Raw genomic sequence first — 21,075 nt, forward strand, 5'->3', positions numbered from 1 at the left:
ATTCTATCATTCTGCTTTCAAGCAAAAAATTGTTCTGCTCTGATTAAATAGACCATACTAATACCTGATCAGAAAGGGATGAGGTATGAGAAATCTTACTCTTCATAGACCATCACTACTTTTTGCCTCCGCCTATAGTTAAAAGCTGAAGGTAACATCTGATACCACAGCCTTAGCACATCTCAGTTTAATAAATGACCTACAGTCATAGCCCTTTTCTTGCACTGGAAAATGAGATGCTTTTTTTTTCCCCCCCCTCAGTAATCTGCTCCCTTAAAAAGGGACAGAACTGTTGCTGCTGTTTTTGCTCTGACCCATAGGACTGCAGGAAGGAACAGTTAAGACTGGATGACTGTCCCTTGAGGAAAATACTAGGTGAAAGACAATTCCACTTCCTATTATGCTCATGGTGCTTGGGTTCAGTTTTTGTTTTGGTTTTGTTTGTTTGTTCGTTCCCCTCTCCTGATATTAGCATAAAGCATCTGTGCTTTCAGGAGAGATCCAAAGTGTACATTGCTCATATGTGGCAGGAAATGGTAAGGAATGCGGTTTAATTTTTTTGATGCGGCAGTTTCCTTGCCATGAGGAGTACAGAAACTGTTCTCTTCAACACCCTGCCGCGATGGTTCGTCGTGTTGCTGCTGTTTCCAGCAGCCTGAGAGATCAATTCTGTTAATAAAGGGGATATTTCTAGGGAAGCTGGTGCTCTAACCTTGGGGGTGTAGGAGGAAATGCCAGTAGAAGGGGGCCCTACAGAGTTCCAGATCTTACCTAGTGATTTATTGCTAACTTCTTTGAAAATTAAGGTTAGGGATTTGTCTGTCATCTTGGCTCTTTCCTATTGCATTACTGAGAAGAAAATACAGAAATATATATCAGAGAACTTCCTAAACACAGGAAGGTTGGGTTGGCATGTGTAATTTTTGTTTCTGTCACAGACCTACTTCTGCAAAATGATCAGTGAATAAATGATGCTGGCTGAAACGTGGAATCTTCGTTAGAATTTAGTAACTCGTAAGTCAACTACCCTAAACCGGGGAGAGTTTTCTAGAGACTTACCTCTAAGCTGCTCGCAGGTGCAGGTGAACAAATGGCAGAATGATTTCTGAACTGTCTTTTGTATTTAGTGAACGAATGGAGAAGTGGATTCCAGGAACATGGGTTGTTCCCTGGGCGTGGCCTGATACTGATGGATTAGTCCATAGAGAGAAAAACAAAATACATACCAGCAGATTATGAGTGATTGCTGCCTAAGGAGAACTGATGATGGGAGCAATAGCTGAAATAGCTGAATGTTCAAATACACTTTATATCCAGGAGATGGAAGCGTAGCATGCAAGAGTAGTGGTATTTGCCTGATACTTGTAATTTACTTAAGAGACGAGTGATTCCTATTCAAATTGATGAAAATGTTGGAGACTAAAATTAGGTGTACTTTTTGAGATTGCTAGTTGCTTTTTCATGGAACGTTTTATTAAATTTTTCTATTTGTTGGTGTATGATGGTCCCCGGTCACAAATTTAACTTTATTTTCTATGCGTATATCTTGGGGAATGGGTGTGCAAGGCTTATTACCAATTGAATAGGATTAGCTTGCATTGTTAAAGAAGGTAGTCAAACCAAGAGCACTGGGTTGGTTTTTCTGTTTGTTTGTTTTTGAAATTTAGTTTGTTTATTGCAAAAGTTGCCAAGAAGCAGGTCGGAAATGCCCTGGGGAAGGAAGGCCAGAACTAAGTTCTGTCCATTAGGGAAGTAATTTACAAGAAATAATTTCTCTACCAGTGATAGGAGAAAGCCAGGACTGAGTGACAGCACTGATCTGCGTCAGAGAGAAGAGGAAAGAAACGGGGAAACAGACCTGCCTTTGCATTTGTTCTGTTTCTATTGCTTTATGAACTACGGGCACTAAAGCAAGTGCAAGAATGAAGCTGTAGGATAAAGGTGTCCTAAGCAATTAACGAGCTTGGCCCGTTAGCACTAATCTAGGTCATGCAGTCCAATCCCGTAAAAATAGGAGTAGCCGATGTCCCAGAAGCTCACCAGAAAGGTGAACCTCCAGGGTTCGCCTGTCAGCGAGGTGGAGCTGGAACAGCAGAAGGATCCCTGGGAAGAGGAAGGGAAGATGTTTCTCACAGAAACCTTGCGTATGTAATGCTGATCTTTGGCAATTTGAACTCTGTAACTGCTGAGTTATTGTTATGCAGCCACTCTAAAGACGTGTCGGTAATTAGGATAGCTTTAGTAACAAGCTCATTCTTTACCGTTAGGTGGCAGTCCAAAACAAAAAAACACGCGAATCCTAGATATCGGCTGAATTTCTCAGAGTGGTGCTAGAAACTTAGCTGCAGTTCTTCAGTTTAACTGGGTCTATTTTTCAGTAAAAAGAAATGAAAGAAAATATTTTAGCATGAACTGTTCTTCTTTTGAGTAACTGAGGTGCTCCACATCCTCATGTGCAGCATCTTACACATGCAACAGCAAAACCACTCATCCTAAATTCTATTCAAACTTTTACGGCCTCTCGTCACATTTTAATTCATCTGCTGAAGGATTCAAACCTTGAATATGTTGAAAGAGATATGTAAGTATCTTCCACGTGACGAGTGTTCCAGTGTCAGAGCTGGTGTTATTGCCATGGTCAGGAATGCAGGGAACAATTTTAATTCCAACTTACAAATTGTGCATTAACCTGAATCTAGGTAGTTAGAACTTCTGCTATTTTGGAAATGATAATAATAGGCAAATTAAGAATAAGCTAAACCTCATGAAACTGAGACTTAGATTGAATTACTGAAACAGTACTTCTAATAAAATTTGTGTTTCATAATATAAGCATATTTTCAAATGTTTGCATTCTGAAGTTGCCCATCCTGCTCATAGACTATTGATCCTGTGGATTCCTGCTCACCGTAACAGGCAAGCAGCCTGCGATTGTGCTGCACTGTGATTATATTAGTTTTTTTTTAAATGCTTCTCCTTCCCAAATCCAGCATAAGTGCAAAGAGTAGCGTGTATTTCCTTGTTATTTTGGCATAATAATCTTAGTTACCTTGCCTTTTTAGAGCTGGACTGGGCAGCTAGTTGTCGGTACATAAATGCTTGCCTTACGGAGGTCAATAGCTAAGAAGCATCGCTCTGTCGCAGCATCCGTGTGCTGTCTGCTGATTTTCCAGCAGGAAGATGCAATGACTTAACGGTGAAAGCACGTTCTTTTTCCATAGGTTCCAATATGATTTCCATCTTCCTATCGTCTATTTAAGTGTTTAAGCAGTTCAGTCCTATTTCTCACACTGATCGCAGTATGGAACAATAAACATGAATATTTCAGTCACATTTTCCAACTCGGCTAGAGTTGATCCTTACATTTTTTTTGCAGTTCCTTTGAAATCTACATCTCGTTTTGTTACACCTCTGCTGTAAAGGCAGCTATGGACTACAGCTTATTTGGTGGTTTTAAATGATAGCGTTGCTAGACCCATCATCTTTTTTTCAGATTCAGGGGAAGACATGTTTGATGAGAGATGTGAGACATTGGCAACAATCCTGTTTCATCAACCCTGTTTCTCCGGTCTTCCTGGATTATAACTCAGTGGAACAGAAATAGATAAAATCCCTTTTATTAAAGTGTGTGGATTGCCTGTCCTTTCACATTTGGTTTTTAGTGTATTGCCAGTGCGAATCAGTTTGTAGCTGCCAGTAATCCTTGCCTAGCTGATGTTCCTCATGATAGTTTCCATTCTTGAAAGGTGATTATTTCATGACGCAGGAATTCTCGTTTGGCAGCCAGGCTGGTGAACAGGGCGAACTTCTTCAATCCACTGACGTTCTGGCACAAAGCGACTGTCAGCTTCCTGCTCTCCCTTCCTTTCGGGAATTCCCACTGCACTTCTATGGATACGGAGGATGTAATCAACTTATTTATATATATACTTATAAAAATTGTATCAAAGTATCAAAAAACCCCGATTCCTATGGAGGTAGAAGACCCAAAACTGAAAAGCACAGAGATTTTACTTACAGTGGCTCACAATAAGCAAAGCAGTAGATACAGAAAGATAAAATCCTTTAGCTAGAACAGAACAAAAATATAAAGTTTACAGACTCTTCACAGGTCAACTGCCATTTTGTTGAAAACTAAATAACATACCCATCAATTTAAACATTAAGGCCATGTGCCTTTGAATGAGCACAGGCCAGTGGGGCCAGGCTGCAGTGCGTTCAATGTCCTTCCAGCAGTGGCCGTCACCACCCCGAAGCTCTGCTGCTGTTCACGTGAGCACTTTCTGCTGGTGGGCAGCAGTGCAGCAAGCCCTCACCATTCTCTCGTTTCCTTGAGACCACAGTCACCTTCAGTATCAAAGACGCTGCAAAGCCGCAGCAGACTGTAACAATGCGTAGAAACAATCCAAGAGAAACTTCCAGAGACCCATAAGTCTCAGATAATTTTCCCATTTTCTTACTTTTCTTGGAGTGATACAGACTGATCCTGCTTGAGCGAGATGTTCTCCTCCACCCATCTGTGACGAGGTCCTTGCCAGCAGTGGGCAGACAGCCCTCAGGTTCCTGAAAAGCCCGCAAGGCTTTGGGTATTGAGACTCTCTAAAGTTTCCCAGTATGCCATTCAATAATCCATCAGTTCCCCCTAAGGAATAACATGCATAGCACACGCCAGATTACTCACGATCAGCCCTAGCCAAGCTTGAAAAATAAAACAATAGTTTCGTCAAAACGTAGGCCTGAGATAATGGAACAAAGTTATAACCAAACAAAGCACCAACGCGCAGTTAGGAGGCTGTTCACAGCTGCTCAGGGGCTGCTTGGGGCCTGGCGGGCTTGGAAGCGTGAGTCAGCCCTGCAACACCAGCCTGACCCAGACTTGGCCTAAAATGCTGTTAGACTGCACCTTCCCTGGCTCCCAGAGCAGCCGCTCTGGCTGGGCCAGGCCTTCTCCCTTCTTACCTACCTGCCCTCCTGCTAAGATGTCACCAGGTGAAATGGGGGACTTTGCATTTTCCCTCCCACCTATTGCTTTTTTTGATCTTAAATAGATCATGCTCTTGACTTTGGCCTAGTTTGTAGTCAAGAGTAGCTTGTGTAAGGAATTGATAGCTGAGCTAGCTGACGTAAAATGATGGCAAGAACAGTCAGAAGGGCTAGTCAATCCAACGAGAAAGCTAGAACAATTTCTACACGTGGGTGTCAGGAAAGGAAGAGCTGCTCTGCCCCTGGTTCAGCTGCTGCTAGCGTACTGCAGCCGCCCCGCTCAGGGGTACTGCTGTGCTCCGGCGGACTCTGGGAAGAGCCGTGCAAAGAGCCAGAAGACCAAAAACCTCCTGATGGTGAGAGCCAAGGAGCTCAAGTCTGTTTCATTCATTTTGCTACAGAGACCTGATCACAGTCTCCAAGTGCCTGCAAGGAGAACAGCGGTAGGAAAACAGAAGGCCCTTCAAGCTACCAGATAAATGCATAATTTACCAGGTAGATTCCTAGAAATCTTTGAATTAGGGCTGGATGCTCTTCAAGAGGAAATAGGGATTAGGTTAAAGAAGACTCAAAGGCAGTCCAGTGGCATGTGCTGTGCAGCAGATCTCGCCTGGCTTCAGGCTCTAATCACAGAACTAAAGAGCCGACCATCATTCTCCGTCGAGTTCCTTTAACCTGTTTTTGTGAAATCAGCACCAACACTATTTCCCAGCATACTAACACCCATAATGCAGAGCAGGATTTCATTCTGAATAGATTTCAGTCCAGCTGTTAATTACCTTCCAAAAATTATTCTAGCCATGCTCTGCTAATGACTAAGTCTTGAACACATGTTAAATAATGGTTGGTGAAACCAGGGCACTTTGTGGACAAGTTAATACTCTATAATTACAGTTATTTCATGTATGCCTGGTGTTGACCTTTAGCAATCAAAACTATTTGATTTCATTTTCTTTAAGCACTCCTTATATAGCCAATGTAGTGTAAAATTATCTTGTATCACAAAAAAAAAAAGAAAAGTAAAATCTATACAAGAAAAGCTAGAGGAAATTATACCAGTGTGCTGCCTACATTGCATCATATATAGATCTAGCTTGTTGCATACAATGAGTTACTTTAAAAATTAATGTATATATCTGAAAAAGAAAACATTTTGCACTGAGGAAAGCTGAAGGTTAAAAATTAATTGACTGTGAAAACAACACTATCAAAACTAGCTTCTTGGGCACATATTTACTCAGAAGTTGGAGCTCTTAGACCTTTTTATGGGTGTTTGTAATGTTGACCTGGGCTACAAGCCCTCTCATAATGAACCTGATTAAAAGCTAAATATGGTTCGAGGCCAACACAGAATATAAACCTACATTTGCTGATAGCGTAATTCTGTTTCATTTCGGAAAGTTCTTTATGGCTCAAGGGTCCCCCGTGTCCAAAATGCCGCTTTGCTCAGCGCCGTGGGGAGGAAGGTGGTCGTGGTCCAAGGTCAGCAGGAGCGAGTCGGGCAGCGGCGGCGGGTCGGTAGCAGCCCTGTCCCAGAGAAACCAAATCCTGTCTCTGTGCGGGGAAGGGATTTTGCTGAGCTTGAATTGACCAAGACCTGGGAGGCGGACGCCTCCTTCCGACGCGAGAGCCGGTCTGTGTGAGGCCCCATGCTTCCCGCCGGGACCGGTGCTCTCTCTGAACGCGGAGATGGGCTGTAACTACCTGGAGGAACCGAGCTCCTGGGCCACAGCCCCCGCTCAGCCCCGGCTGCTGCCGGTGCCGCCGCTGCCTCCCCTGTGCAGCGGGGCCCGGCCCACCACCGCGCCTTGGACCCGGTGGGGAGAGGAGACCGCAGGCCACGGCAGCCCATCGCCGCGCAGACCCTGCTGAGGGCTGGTGCAGTGGACAGGAGCCCCCGTTCGCCACAGGGTGTGATTTTGGCAGCTAAGCAGCTGCACTGCGCTTCTCCGAGGGGCAGCACCTCCCCTGCTAGCGTGGAATGGTCTTCCACTAGCAAACGTTTCCCAGCCAAAATTATCCTTAAAATGCAATACAACAAAAGCTAATGCAAGAAAGCGGCATCAATCAGGAATATCACTGCTGAGGAGCCCGAGGAGCCCGAGTTACCCCTCAGGGCGCGTGGCACGGGCTGGCTGCCAGGCTCTTCTGCACAGGTCTCTCCTGCAGCCCCGTCCTTCCCTCCAGCGCCTGGGAGGCGGCGACATCCACTTGTGTGTTGGCAAACAAGCAGAACAGATGACTCTCACCTTGTCTCCAGTTTTGAATTTTGTGACTGCTCTACGCAGGACATATAGCTGCACAGAATGGAGAGCTGGAACGAAGCAAACGAGAGCTACAAAGGGGAGCCAGCATCTTCTGAGTGTCAGCTGAAAGCGTCACAAATGCTTTCACCTTTATATGCTGGGTTCATTCCTCCTCTGCTGCATTTCCTTCTTCAATAAAAAGAACACAGTGACATTTTGTCTGTGCATTAACAAAAATAATTAACGGGTGTTTAGAAAGTGCTCTAGGTTTCAAGTGCTTAACTTAAGATCTTCTTATTGATTCGACTGGATGGACATTTGCAATGTAGTCAGTTTTGACTTGCAAGAGTTTACTATCCTGTAAAAGTAGTGCAGCAGTGAGACTTTAACAGCGTTTCCTCCCAGGAACACCAAACCCCTGGCTGTTTGGCAGCTGTCATTCCTCTGCAGTTCAGCGTGCTGCTGTACAAGGCCAATCCCTGCCTAAGCAATGGAGAAACCTCGTCATTGTGAATTATAAGATGAAAGTAATCCTTGTTTACAGTTACACCCAGTGACCATTGTGCACAGAAAGAGGCTGATTCTGAAAATACAGTTATAAAAGTTCTCACAAGTCTTCTCTACCCGACTACAGCAGACTCCAGATTAGCCCTGTTGGATTAGATACCTGCAGCAACGTCCCTGCAGAAATACAGAGCAGACCAGCTATTTCTAAAGTTTGTGCAGACTAAAGCCCTTGTTTCCAGGTCTCAGGAGCGCTGATGAGCCTGTTGGGAGCCTTCTGGGACCTGGGAGCGTCCGAGGAGAATGATGCAAAAGGAAATTCCCCTTCCATGGTTGGGGCACTTTCCAGCACGGTGCAAGCCATATCTGTTTTCACTCTAGACCATTTTGACAGACAGGAATTTATAGGAGGGTAAAAAAGGGTTACTGACCGATAATAGTCATTCTTTGATGTGCAGGGCTAGATTTGCATGATTGACAGGGCATCCCATCCCCTGTGACACTCTCTGAGTTCCCAGGATACCCACACCAGCTGGCAGATGTGACACACGACCCGTGGCAGACCTGTGCTGCTCTGGAGTGGCAGCTGGAGGCCCAGCTGGCTCTCCTAAGGCATTTCTCGTTGCGCAGTTTCTGCACACTTGGCTCTCTTTTGCCTTGCCTCTCTAACCACTCACTAGCCACCCTCCTCCCCTCTCTGCGTCTTCTGCTGGTGCTGACAGAGACAGCAGAGGGCTGCGGGTATCTCCCCAGCTTGTGCTGCTGCAGGTGAGATGCGGTCTGAGTGGACTTGCAGTACTGGGAAGGAAGAAGACAATGCAGTTTGAGCGTCTGGATATCTGCGTCACGGGTGGTGCTCATCCACAGTGTGAGTATGCCGGTGGATGATGCACCCTGAGAGCGACAGCTACTAGTAGGCAACATTTCTTTCCTCCAACTGTCAGAATTGTCTCTCTGTCTGTGCACTCACAAGCAGTAAAAGTCTGTCTCTGCACTAACAAGCTCTTGCACCAAGTTGAAAACCCTCCTTTTTGAAGCCCTGGGGCTATATTGCAGTAGACAGCTGCAAATTCAGAGCAAAAAGGATTCACTTATTTTGTATAAAACTATATATCCAGCCAGCAAAGGGACAGTTTCAGATGAGGCAGAAGTATATGCAGCTTGAGAGGCAGGAGAGTATTTATGCATCAGAAGTAGAGCAGAAGACATAACCTCACAGTCAGAGACCCACATTAAAGGAAATGGCTGCAGCGAATCCACTGATTTCTGGCCAGCACTTGTTCATAATGCATTTGGATCTTTCTAATCCCTTTATGTATCATCAAGGACATAATGTTCCAATTCAGCATCCCTGATGTATCAATTAACTTGAGTGACTTGGAGAGCTTACCTTGAAGTTGTGCACGTAATGTGGACACTAAAAAGGAAAACACTGCCAACATTTGCTGAAGTGCCAAAGAGAAAGAGCTCTGTTGAGGCTCACACCCCTTCTTTGTTCCCATCCTCTCTCACAGGGTAATCAGAAAGTGTCTCAGTGGTTCTCCACCCCCTTTCCTCTTTTTCTCTGTACAGAAGCATGAGATCAGCAGCTCTCTCCTTTGGTTCGTTTTTGTCCTTTCCATGACTGCGGTTTGTTTTGATTTATCGGAATTTACTTTCTTTAAACTGGAAAAAGGTGGGGAGGGGTGTAGAATACCTGCCACCTAGGGAGCCTCAAACTGCCTATTGAGACCCCGCTGGGGTAACGTCAGAAGAAAACCCATTTTGTTTATATTTATGTCCTCCTTTACAATTGTGAATTATTAATAGTTATGAATTGCCCATCAGAAACACAAGTTCTAGCCACAGAAAAATCTGTAGGACAAATCCGTTCTTCGTGCAGCATTCCTTCTGGTGAAACCTTCTATGTTTTACCCGCAGCAGTTCTGTCGTCTCAGTCATCTTTCCCTTCCCTGCCTTGCTTTCCCAGCTGTATAGCGAATGAGCTAATGACATAAACTAAACGGGATAAGAGCTTCTGGCCACAAGCTAATTCGTGCTCTTCAAGGCAAAAGAGTCCAGCAAGAAACGTATCTTAAGTATGGCATAGGTAACCACTATTCTATTAGTACAATATGTACTTTTAGCTATTGGCAGAATAACAAAGCGAAAGAAGTGGAGGCCAAATCAATCCCCAGCCATAAATATCAGGCATTGACTTCAACAATATACATTGTTTCAGCCTCCGTGGTAGCTGTTGTTGCTGCTCTGTATTGTTTTATTGCCTTATTTCCCGGGTTCCCATTATTTTTATCTTATTTCCAACCATTTTCTGAAGAACTACTTTTGTCATTCTCTCAAAAGTATCAAGGAATGTAGCCCATAAATGCAGAGTAATGTGAAATGACTGGCAAAACCGACCCATTTCCCACTGTTAAAAAAATCTGTGTTCATATTTTAATCTGCACTTGCCTTCAGCGTAATAGTTAGCTTCCGTTCTCTTAATTTTACGCCCCTTTCCTCTCTCCCTCCCTGGTAGTACCCGTCCGCTGCGGGGGCATTTCACGAGGGAGGAGGCAAAGTGAGCCTTCTGCCCTCTGGCAGGACCACGGACGTTTTACACAGCAGTGTCTAGGACTCTCAGGCGATGTGTTCAGGGGATTTCAATTGCACGCCGTGAGAGATTACCTGTGGATTATCTTCAGGTACATGTAACAGAGGTAATTAACTTTTTAATCCCTATTCAGCAAAAGCCTTTCAACATACCATTGTCGTGCAACCGAATACCTTTACCGTTACCATGGTACCAAATATTCTGGTAGGTAAAGAATAGAAGCGCAATATACTTTAAAGCCCAAGCTTTACACACAGCATTGATTTTTGTTTGTATGTTTACCGCCGTGAATGGTGAGTGGGTTACAGAGGGACTATAAGCAGAATGCTCAAGTGATAAGGAACAAAATAATATCTTATTGGCCTCTAGATAAAAGCTAATTTAGTCTAATATGATTGCATCAAACACAATCTCATAGAAAGTAAGATATTTCTAGAGAAAAGAGTAGGAATCACGCTGTACCTCTCTGTGGAAGTTTTTACCGTCAGATACCTGCAGGAGGCAATGTATCAAGATAAAGAAGAATGAGAATAGTTGGTATGCAAAAAAAATTTAGATTGACAGCATCTATTGCTGTCTGTGTTCTACTGAGTTCAAGGTGTGCTTTGTATGAGTTTCTAATGCGTTTTACAGTGCCTTTAAGGGTTTGTATGATCTGTTTTGAAATTAGCAGATTAGCGGCTCTGTAACCTTCTGGCCCTGTATTTTCCCACAGAAATGTTCACTAAATACAATGTGACAGTAAGATTTAGGGAACACGACTTGGATGCAAAGAATACCTGATTGGACTTGATATGATTTTGATATAATTTTAGTAATTATATCATATCAGAGCCAAATTTTCAAATTCTAGATCAAGTGCATATCCACTTATCTAACAAAAAAAATTAGGCCCTTTATATGTCTAAGTATCTAATTTGCACATGCAATCAAATATGTAACTATTAATGGCCTCCAGTGCATTTCCTTTCTCTTTGGGAAGATATACGGCAGTCTCAATTACTCCTACTTGAAATTGTCACCCTTCATTTTGGTCATGTAAACACATCTAAGGCAATTTTTGACATATGCGATATTGCAGCTTGATGTTAACTTGCATTAATCTTACCCAGCACTCCTCAATGTATGATCTGTGTTCAGTTCCCTGCAACTTCAACCATCTGGAGCAACGTTTCCCACGGTATCTATTTGTTGCAGAGCACAGTTTCCAAGCACATTATGACACTGCTTTTTCCTTAGCACGTTTGCTGCAGCCAGGGCCCAGAAAACAGCTGCTGTGGTCCCTATCCCAAGCTGCAGGTCCAAGCCATTCCCATTACTGGTATTTTTGGCCAAAGTCAGAAGATGTGCAGTGAGTAAGACAGCTGAGGCGTGAGAGGGGATGTTCTTGTGATCAATGGCAGTTGCATATCACTCTGGGGAACTGGATTCTGTCACCACATTTGTCACATTGTTCCTTTTCCTGTGATTCCAGTCATGTAAAACATTTCGGGGGTGTTGACAGGGCAACATTTCAGAGGCTAACTTGAACCTAGAGAGTCTCTTCCAGCAATCTCTACGATCAGTAGAGAAGAACAGGCTCCCTGAGAGGTGATCTGAAATCTCAGATTAGATGTTGCTCTGAAGAGTAGTTCTCAGTGTGGACTGTGTGACATCTAAAACACGGTCTGCAAAATACATAAAATTCATTTTTAATTCACAGCTATCCTCAAACGCGTGACACACGAACAAATAAGGGGAAGAGGCATTCAGGGTGTTGCCCCAATTTTATTGGCTGTAAGTGACAGCTTGTGTCAACACTGCATAAACTATATAACACCGATATATTTCTGAAAAGCTAATGGGGTCCTCCAATTTTTAAAAAAGTGAGAGACACTGTGTCTAGGAGCTCATCTTTCTGTTAGGATAAAATTAATCTTCGTGGATCCTTATGATGGTGTACTCTTTGTTATCTGAGTGTCTGACTTAAGATTTCAGTGTCTGATCTATAGTTTTAAACATCAACAACTGAATTAAGGGGAACAGCACTTCAAATGAAATATAAATTGAAAAATATAAATACAATGTATTTTATACTAAAAATATAAAATAATATTTGATGTCAAGATCGCTGAGAAATCAGAATTTCAATTTGCACCCTCCAAATTAGCAGGTTTTGTATCTTTATTGTATCTTTACCATCTGCCCTGGGGTAAGATTGATCTCTCAGGGTTTGTAGCAGTTGCAAATAAAATGATCACTGTGGCTAATCAAGCACTATAGTGCTATGGTGAAGGACATCATAAAAATGGAGAAATGTGTCTACTGGGAACAAAGTTTGACCAGTGTTCATTAGTAAGACTTACTGAACAATAAAAATAAAACAAAGCCTCACCGATTAAGCCTTGCTCCTCCTGAGCACTGAAAGCAGGTGGAGAAGGGTAGGCGGTGCAGGTGCCCTTGCCTGTGTCATAGACTCAGTTCTGGAGTTGACTTTGCAGCCTCAGTAATGTTGTTCAAGAGTAATTCTGCATAAGCCTTGACAAACTCCAAGGATGGAGCCTCCGTAGCCTCTCTGGGTAACCTGCACGTGTGTGGTTGCACATGTCTGCGGCTGTGTTATACATGTTGCGTGTCTTAATAATTGTGATGGCATAGTGAAAGTCAGCCTTTTTGTTCCCTTTATGGTGCTCCAGCTTTGTTTCCAAGGGTAGACATTTTTTGCATCAAAGCAGCAAGGTACGATAGTTGAATGTGACTTTTGCTGATTCTCTGTGGCAGAAGAAGGACCGGATGAAGCATCTTGCTCTCTCCTTATTCAGAAGTGTGGATTGGCCCATTCTAGGACATAAGTTAAAATAGTAATCCCCAAAAGAAATGCAAATAAAAGTAGAATGAGAAAAAAAAATGACAAGAAGCAAAGTGGGAGAAGGAGGGAAGTCTGAAAGTAGCATGAGCTTCAAGGCCGACAAGCTGAGGAGAGTCACACTGGCGCGCACACCCGCCAGCTCCAGCAGGGCAACAGGGGAAAAAGGGAGCAAGCACAGCGGGAGCATCTGCATCCTCCTCTTGCTGAGCACAGGGACTTAGCCTTGATCACTGGCACCAGCATGGGAATATAATCTCCCCAGATGTGCAGAGCGGTGCTGAGAAGCTTCTCCTGCTCTGGAGCAGCCCACAGGGCAGTTGGCACAAGGGATGCCCCACTGGTGCCTCCTGCCTCAGCTCTCCTGGCCTGATCTGTGCTGAGCCTGCACAGCCAAATATGCAACGGCCTTTCACCTTTCTAGTGCAGAAATGATTGCATTTCTGTGGCTGAAAAACAGCTGATGCGACAAGGCAGGAGGGCCAAGCAGCTGGTGGCAGTTCAGTAAATCTGCTTGTAATTGCATGGCTGCATGATGAGATTTTTTAAAGATAGTTTTGTATAAATGGCTCACTATCAATAGAATTGTGTTATACAATAAATTGGGATAGCCAGGGGAAAAGGGCATGACTTGGAACATATATGAAAAATAGTAATATTAATATGCTTAAATTGGGGCTGTACTTTATTCCTGTATTCACATGTTAATATTGTCTTATAATTCTTAGTAATACTTGCTGAGAAAACTGCTTAAGTCAAGACTGGGAGGCACCATGATCTAAGTTCATCAGTTGTCAAACTTTTGCAAACTGAGCACAAAAGGGTTGAAGTACAAAATTAGATTTTATGGCACTACGGAAAAAAAGATTTCCTAACACTACTTTCTAGTTCCCTAGTCTTCTACATCCCTGTAGTTCCAAAGGCTCTTAGTCTTGAAATTGCTCCATTGCTGTTTTTAATTTGGCCTTTTTTCTTACTGTACTATGCTGGAATCACAATTGAATAATTTGATCTCCGTGCCAAGCATGAAAAACAGAATCTTAGGAAAAGCAAATTAGTGCATCCACTACCGCAGGTACAGTCCGCTAATGAAATTATGCACTAGAAGTTCATGTCCTTGTAGTTTACATTAATCAGCAACATAAAGGTTCATTAAAGAACATGGCATAAATTCAGCTTTTTATTCAGCTGAGTCTGTAGCTTTGAAAAAATTACTTCCAAAACTAATTCCTTTGACTGCAAAAGTGAGAGGTAACTGTAAAAGCATATAGAAAATGACAGATATTTTAACTGTCAAATTAGGAAGCCAATATTTAGCAATTTAAGCATATTGAGGCACATCTTGCTCTCAAAGAATAGTATATAAATTGTATGTATTATTATATAAATAAAAGATACGAAATATATATATAATATATTTATTATATACAAACAAATAAAATTAATTCAGTGAAGCTGGATCGGGTCTGGAAAGAGGAAGTTTCTTTGTAGGTTTAGTTGTTGTTTAATATTTAAAATTTACAATGCTAATAATATTATAGTTTATTAGCAATTTTGAAAACAAATATGTTTTGTTCAGATGAAGACTATCTCTGCACTATGCACCTCAGTGCAACGTGCAAATGAAATACTAACTGCACTGCAGTGTCCACCTTCATTCACCGGGAAGCTGAGTAGGTCTCTTTAGAGGGTGATAACAAAGTGCACTGAAAACTCAAGTTCTTTTCTCCTTTCAAGCTCTCGCCGGATAAACATACTGTCTTAGGAAATACGTTCACTAGGCCACAACGGGTAACTGCTAGTTGAGAAGGGAACAACTGTGGTGCCGCCATAAGGGAAGGGTTATTTTCGAGAAGGGGCAAGGACCCACAGTGTTATGGTGCTTTTGGCTGTAGCAGATGCAGGGAAGCCCAAAGGTTCTCTGAGGCAGAAGGGAGGATTTTGCTATCCCTGGATCAAAACCACTTCAGCCACTGTCACTAAAACGGATTTCCAGTACTGCTTATAGCAACATGTATTTTACTGCAAATTTGCATGTGAGTGCCATCTCCTGTCTCTCTGGGAAGGACCTTTGGAAACGTTGGTGGTAAATAATGTCAAGATTTTTTTAAAAGAAAATTCACCGAAAATAATATTATCTAAAATCTGAACAGTCTGGCCCTACCTGATGGAAGGGAAGAGAACAACCGTTCAGAGAAAGGTAAAATTAATGCTGTGCTGGACACGAGCACAAGGTCCACGGTTCAGCCCAGGACTTGGTGGTGCCCCAAAAAATAGTTATTCTTTGTACAGTTCTGGGATGATGGCACATACTCAGATGAACCAGGATCATGGCTCTTCCTTTCTTTATCAACAGTAGAACAAATTACTCTATTAGGTTACCACTCTCTGCAGATACCAACAAATAGATTTTCAACCCCCTCAGCACTGCAGCATTAGGTATCATGGTCCAGCTTCTCGAGACTGTGTTAGAAATCATGCTTTCTAAACTGGACTTCTATTTTACTGAATATCTGGGGCAAACTCAATTTTTACCATGAATTGAAAAAAATAAACAATTGGTTTAATGCGTTTGACTGTATAATCGAGGCTATGGCTAAAGCAGGATCAAATCATATGAACAAATGTACTTCTATGTTCAAAAATATTTTCATAAGCAGAAAAATCATTGTCATTGTAGGAATAATATTAGTATCAGCGATGCGTATTTCATAAAGTTTGAAAGTTTGCATTCTGTTTATATAGTCATACCTCAGTGTAATAAATCCTGTCTCTTAAAGTATGTATATGTACACAGATAAAGAAAACCAGCCACATCAAAAATCAGAACAGGGAATATTATATAGCATTAGATAAATCTGATGTTTAGAATCTCTTGTTTGTTCAAAGCTTGTTTCCTTCTTTAGCGTATTTAGTCTGTGGTACATAAATGTAATCACTGCAACAGTTGTAGTTTTCAGTTTTCAGAAATTGCCCAGTTTAAACCTTAAAACCTTTGGATCATTACCATAGGAATAACTGCTGGTTTAGCAAAAGAGATTGCCATTTATATTTTTAATCAGCAGTGTGTTTTTGTATTTTGTTGCCAGTGTGGTCAACATTACAAATTCCAGAAACATAACTTCCCCAGTTTGGTCTCACTTAACATCTTGCTTGCATTCTAGAGCTAAAGAGTATAGCTTATATTTTGGAAAGTAACGCATATGCTAAGGTTCAGCAAGGCATTAAAGTGTACCCACAAGGAAATCACATATTTAATTTTTCATTTATATAAAGGTCACCTTATTTGCATGTGTTGGCAGGAGGGTCTTTTGCGCCAGCACAAACTTCTGCATGTTTGTGTGGATAAGCATTAGCAGAGCCTTGATGGCCGCAATAACCACTGCACCAGTACATGCCTCTGCGTGTTGGTGTGGGTGAGCATCAGCATAGCCTTGATGGCCACGATAACCACTGCTTCTCAGGGTTGCTGCTGACAGACTCGAAAGAATGAAGAGTGTGACAGACTTGAAAGAATGAAGAGTTCTTTCCACAGAAGGCTTGTGTCACTGGGTGGGGGTGTGAAGGGGGAGAAGATTGACCCCCAGGATGAAGACATGGATGTGGGTAAACACTGAGAACGAAAATAAACAGCCTCCATTGCACGGTTCCCTTGGCACCAATGCTCTTCCTTTCAGAGCACAGCCTTTGGCAAGCAGCTGGGATAAGCACTTTATCAGGCTGCTCCTCTTTGTGTTTTGGAGCCATGCCTGACTGTGGCTGGTGACAGCAATCAGCTGCCATAAGCCAGACGTGCTTTCGTGCATTTGCTTATCTAGTATATCAGACTGTTTGTCCTTACTGCTCTTCTGTTGCTATCTGGTTCATAAAGTTGCCCTCCCAGCTGCTCATCAAATCATTGACTATAATGTTTCCTGCAACTCTTCTAGATTTGTCAACCATTCCACGTTGCCCATTGCCCTCCGGTTTACCTTGTTTTTCACGACAGATGAAATTGGTATAGCTAAAGTGTCTGGTCTGAGGAATTCTGAAGGCTCAAAGACGTTGCAGTGGGATACAGAGACTTGCCTCGAGGAACATTCGTCTACTTCCGGCACAGTCCAGAGCTTAACAAAAGACATCTTTTAGCTGTTTGGTTGCACAGAAGTGCACAGTTGGTCTCAGGCCAGGCCCTGGCAGACATGTATCATTATTATCATGAAACCAATCACCACAATTGCAATTAATGCGGACTTCTTTAAGTGGCCTCATAAGGGAGGCGAATGGTTTGGTAAATGATACAGTCTCAACCCTGAAACAAACTAACAAATACGTGCTAGTGATGCTCTGCCTTGAAGATGAGGTTTCTAACAGAGCCAGCACAGGAAGTATCATCCTGTTGTACATGTACAGCTCTGTTGTATCAAAAGCTCCGCTTCGGTGGGAATCTGAAAGGGATTTCCCAGCTCATGTTTAATGGTAGTAAATTGGGCCTTAATGCACCTTTGCACTAAGCAGCTACAGGAAAAAAATTATAGTGTTTTACACAAGCGAAGGCACCAACAATTTTGGTCAGATAAACTGATTCCAGCTATGTACGTTACCTCTTTGCTGTCATCCTCAGAGAAAGTTTCCTGCAGAGTGAGTCAAGTGATGACAAAGTTGATTTCTCAGGGAATAATTCCTTCTTTCATTCCCTGTAAATCAGAGTGACAAGGTATTATTTAGTAGAATTCTCCACAGAAAAGAAGAAGTAGTCTCAGCGGAGAACCAGAGAAAGAAGCAAGCAATAAGACTAAGCATTAAGGCAGTTAACATGCACAAAGCCTCTACCTAATATTGAAGTACTGGAAACAAAATAATCTAGTTGGGATACCCACTTTGTATATGATGCTCCACTCCATTTGAATTTGTAATGAGACTAGGAGAAATCTTGCTTAAAACTGGGCACCTTACACTGCTCCAAAAGGACGATCGCAGTACAGAGCATCCTGAAAGAGCTTGGATGTCTGTGACAAAATGCTGCCCACAGACTCATTTCTCAGCAGCAAGAACAATTTAGTTAGCGCTGCTGAGTGTCTTCAGATCCTCCCTTTTCTAAGAAGACTTCTAGATTTAACCTGGAAGTATCCGGTAGATGTCCCACAATTTGTCTTTCTTATGGCACATCCATCCCTGCCAGATCAGCTGAACAAATAACCTTCAATGATCAGATTATTGCTGCAAAACCTGCATTAAACTTGCACTCACTAGTGGAGAGAAACCTGCCAAGGCTTTGTGCCTTACTAGACACAAACTATTTCTAATATAAAATGTGATACAACATATGGCCTCTTCCTCCATTTCTACAGAGTTTTGTGGATACTGGGAAAATCTACCTTTCCTTTATACTTGGTCTAATAGACATTATGATAAAAATATTTGACTTGGATTAGATACAGAAGATAACCCAGCTGGTGACTTTCCATCTTGTCGGGAACATTCAGCCTGTTCCCTGAAATAAATTGCTCGTTCAGTTTCATGTGTCTGCTGGGGCTGAACACCCTATTATAGTAAAATGGAAAAAGGCAGATTCGTCAACAACCAAAGAGATCAAGCCCAAAAATAATTCGGCAGAGATTAGCCCTTGGGTTGGCACACTGCCTGGGAGTGAATTACATCCATGCCACTGGATTTAGTGTCCTTCGTCATATGGCTCTTACTTTATATTCCTGTATTCCTACAACGAGTTGGTATCTAGCTCCATCTACTTATTTTTTCCTCCTCAAATATCTTCAAATACCCACATAATAAATGCTAGATTTGTAGTGATGAGCCGTTTGGAACCCAGAAGCCTCATCTCGCTTACTTAGTTTGGCTTTTATGCCTCTCTCTGCTAGGTATTTTGTATTCCTTTTTCCCTTTCCTCATCCTTCCAAGTCCATTTACTGGTACAAATTCCTGGTAATTCACTGTGAACATGGCTGTTTGTGCAGCCCCTAGGTTTGACCAGACTTCAGTGGAAGTACAGGAGAGTGAATTCGATACAGAAAGGTATGCAGATTATGAAAAAAGCCCTCAAACTTGAACTGGAGCTGACTTCCTGCTAGAGGACTGACTTTTCACTGGCTGGCAGCAGACCTCCGTCGTTTGGTAGAAGCCATCGCTCCATGGAAAGCAAGGGATTGGTGGTCGCCAAGGACTTGTAAGAGGCCTTCAGGAGTTATCATCCTATGTATAGACAGAATAGATATCAGCACACTTCAAATATTGCAAGGAGTAGCAGCGCTGAGCTCTGTAACTTAGTATTTCTTCAGAAAGCACAGCTAGCTTACTAGTAAAAGCCAGCATTAAACTAGTCTGTTTTCAGCACTGGTGAAGTATCTCGTGTGCTTTTTTTTTTGTTTTTGTTTTCAGCATGAAGATTTTTATTCTGGGTTTGGCAAATGGGATTGCAGTGAGCTCAGCTCAGCTCCATCTGCTGATAGAGACATTAATTTTGGCTGTAATGTCACTATTGCTTTAAATAATTTAGGTTAGAAACATTCAGGATGAATTTCGTAGAGACGTCTGCAATGGAAACTATAACATTTTCTGCAGCATCCTGATCTGGGACACTGTCTAGAAGGAAGACGAAAACCTGAGCTCAGTTCTCCCTCCCTCCTAAGCGTAAGGACAGCCTATGAGTGGCTTCTTGAGAAACTTGGCTGCTGCAGCGTCTGCCCGCAATGCAGAGCTAGTTTCTGAGCTAACATCAGACTACCTGGTTAAGACCCCACCAGAAATCTAGCTCTGGTGCATGGAGCTCAGTAGATATGTTTACCCTGTCATACTGCCTGTTCTGCTGCTGTAATGTAAGACCCAAACTAGTTTCAAGCTACTGATGGCATGCCTGCAGAGCAGAGAAAAGCAGAGAAAGGAGGAGGTCAGCACGCAGATACAAAGCTCGCAGGAAATGGACCAGGGATTTTTATATCTGCACCCTGCTTTAATTAACTTATTTTACTTGCTATAAACAAATGCATTTGAAGAACAGATCTTACTATATATTTCTATTGATTCATTCCTCAGACTGTGAACCCATGCAATCAAAAAAATCACGACAGGCTTAAAACAAATTTTAAAAACCCAGACTGTGCCCCCTGGCCCTGAGCCAGCAAAGTGTTCATTCTGCAGTTTTTCAAAGACTTGAATTATGCTTGTTAGCAAGAAAAGCTCTGAAAGTGAAGATTCTCATAAAGCTGTCAGACTCCAGGAATCATGGTTTGAAGAAAAAAAAACTGATGTTGCAAAGCTTGCTGTAAACTGGGGCCAGCTGACAACACTCAGATTGCCCCTCTTGATCCTGGACCTTTTCCTTATTAGTGCTAATGACTGTGCCCACTGCAGCAAATGTCTAGCCCACCTCTGTCCAGCTGAAATATAAAGTGACCCCTGTTATAAGTCAGTAATGGGTCTCTTGGAAAGATTGCTGGCTTTGGCTTTTGGAAAACAGTCAGCACTCAGACTTTTCAAATCGCTTAACAAAATAAGCAAAGCACTGTACAAACAAACAGTTTCTTAGTGAAATGGCTTAGGAGGCTGTCCATCCTGTTCTCAGTGCACAATGCCCTTATCACTGAATGCACCACCACATTGGAACATGACTAAGTTTCAACAGAAAGACCAAAGGGCTGAAGGGCTACGGGGACTGAATTCCCATCCCACCCTTGGGAATGATTTATTACAGGCAAAGCTAGAAGTAAGATTTGTGAAGTGCATTGATGAAGAGGGCTGCACAGCTGCTACCCAAGTTAAACATTTCAGTGGAGGAAACCTTACTTTGCAAAAGTCACTCGTGCCATGAACAGCTGTTTTAAAAAGGAGCTCTCAAAGAGTGTCCTGCAGAGAAAAAACAGCCTTGACTAAGGTAAGGGGTATAGATTTATTGGAAGCAATCCTGGATT

This window comes from Struthio camelus, chromosome 2, assembly GCF_040807025.1.
Source record: "Struthio camelus isolate bStrCam1 chromosome 2, bStrCam1.hap1, whole genome shotgun sequence".
Taxonomy (NCBI): domain Eukaryota; kingdom Metazoa; phylum Chordata; class Aves; order Struthioniformes; family Struthionidae; genus Struthio; species Struthio camelus.